The sequence below is a fragment of the Cebus imitator genome, unplaced genomic scaffold, assembly GCF_001604975.1.
Source record: "Cebus imitator isolate Cc_AM_T3 unplaced genomic scaffold, Cebus_imitator-1.0 Scaffold125, whole genome shotgun sequence".
Lineage (NCBI taxonomy): Eukaryota > Metazoa > Chordata > Mammalia > Primates > Cebidae > Cebus > Cebus imitator.
The window spans coordinates 535,859-538,140 of record NW_016107440.1 but is presented as its reverse complement, the minus strand read 5'-3'; positions in this window follow the sequence as shown (position 1 = coordinate 538,140).

Below are 2,282 nucleotides of genomic sequence, written 5' to 3'. Positions count from 1 at the left end.
GACAGGGTTTTACTATGTTGCTCAGGCTGGTCTGGAACACCTAGGCTCAAGCGATATGCCCAACCCAGCCTCCCAAAGTGCTAGGATTACAGGCATGAGCCACCATGCCCAGCCCTTGATTTTTGTTTTTTAAAAAAATATATCTACGAGTTTCTTAGACTCTATGTAGATTATTAATGAATAAGAGATTAGACTCCAAATATTAGATAGTAAATCTGAAGGAATCTGAAACACTTGTACTTCCAATTTTCTTTAAGTAATCCCAAGTAGACTAGAGTTGGCCCATACCCTAGAAGAAAGAGTTGGCAGTCAAAAAAAAAAAAACCTTTTGTAATTATGTTTGAAAAATAAAGCTATTTGACTTGTCAGCTATTTTCCTTTCTCAAATCAGCAAATTGTCTCTGAGTACAGAAATTCTCTCTCTGTACAAGGAGTTACAAGACTACAGCTCTAACCTGCAGTTGAGCAGTTATAAACCTACAAAATGTGCCCTGCCCTCAGAGAGGTTCCAGTCTACATGAGGAGGTGGTCTGGACAGGTAAAAGGCTAACTAACCCTTTGTGTAAATAACCCCAGTAAAAGTGTCATCACTCAATAAATAGGATCATCTCCGCCTGCAGATTTTTGTTGTGGTGGTTGTTGTTTTAACCTGGGAAGCATTCCTGCCTTTCTGCCAGGTGTCAGTTAGATGGTCTGAGAACTATGTGCTGTGCCAGGCCTTGAAGACACAGATGACTGAACCTAAGCTCTGCTTTCAAGAAGTCCCCAGCCTTGGAAAAATACAAAATAAGTTTTGTATTTTTAGTAGAAACGGGGTTTCACCATGTTGGCCAGGCTGGTCTTGAACTCCTGACCTCAAGTGATCCGCTCACCTCAGCCTCCCAAAATGCTGGGATTACAGGCATGAGAAACCACACCCAGCCTAAACTCTTTGACTCTTTAGTAAATAACAGCTAGATTAAAATGGGCTGATAACCAAATTTTAGCACATTAGCATTCACCACCAGGCTTGCTTTTGTTTCCAGATTGGCTCATTTTGTGTAGACCTTGGAGCAAAGCTTCCTTTATGGTATCTGTGTATGTATCCAAACTTCTTATAACTGTTCATAGATTTAGAAGTAGTAGCACCACGTGGGTGTTTAGATCAGACCTGTGTATGTCATGTATCACGTAAGTGTGTGAGTGCAGTGCAGAGGAGCACCATTTAGTTATACGTGCTAGGGAGAGCTCCAACACGAGTGATGTATAGTCTCATGGTAGATTTGTGCATACTGTAAGTAAATTGCTTAGCTTATCTAGACATCAGTTTCCACCTCTGAAAAACAAGAAGATGAGAGTACACAGCTGTTATGAGGATCAAATGACTTAATGCTTTTTAAGCACTTTGCATGACATCTGGAATGCAGAAAGCCCTCAATACATTGAGACCGTTAACATTTTTGTGATGTTCCTGCCTGCTCAATGCATGCCGTCTTTATTGTTCTGACAGTTGCGTGATAAGTTAATATGCTTCCAGTTGACTCCCAGGCTGCCTTGGTGTTAGAAACCATTTCCCCTCTTATTGTAAATTTGACTGCTTGTTGTTTTTTATGTTTGTGATGACTCTTCCAGCAGCTGTTGACAATTGTTAGAGGTTTGCCTTTTAAATAGTCACTCATTTTTTCTGATTGTGGTTTGGTTTAACTAAAGAATATCCTGGGATTGTAAGAAAAGCATTTTTTAAAAGGTATCATTTGTGATCAATTATCTTTCTAAATTGTAGTTTTAATACTGTTTGACCAAAGTGATACAATTGTTACCATGACACTCTAATTTCCTGTGTTTTTGTATTTGTGAGAGTGATCTCATTGTCATTTCTTGATAGTATACAAAGTAAAATGTTATAAATGTGAAGTTATAAAATAAATATATGCTAATAGAATCCTGAGTTTTTTCTGATTTGTAAATCGTGGCCTGTGTAAACTACTGCTTAAAGAAGGAGCTCCATCACTGAAAATTTTTGAGAGATAAGTTGAAAATTCAAGCTAAAGCCGAAAGGTCTTGAACTCCCCTAGGCAAGAAAACCTGAAAGCAAAAAAATGATTGAATAAAAATACTTGAACTGTGTCTCCGGAGACAAGAGAGAGTTTGGTCCCCATCATCGATTTCTCTTTGAAAATATACAGAAACAACAGATGGAGGCCAGTTCTCTCAGAGACCGCCAACTCATTTGCTTAGGAAAATAACTACAGATAAATTCCCAGGCTCTGTTCCGCTTAGGGTGAATGACCCTGAAGGTAGAA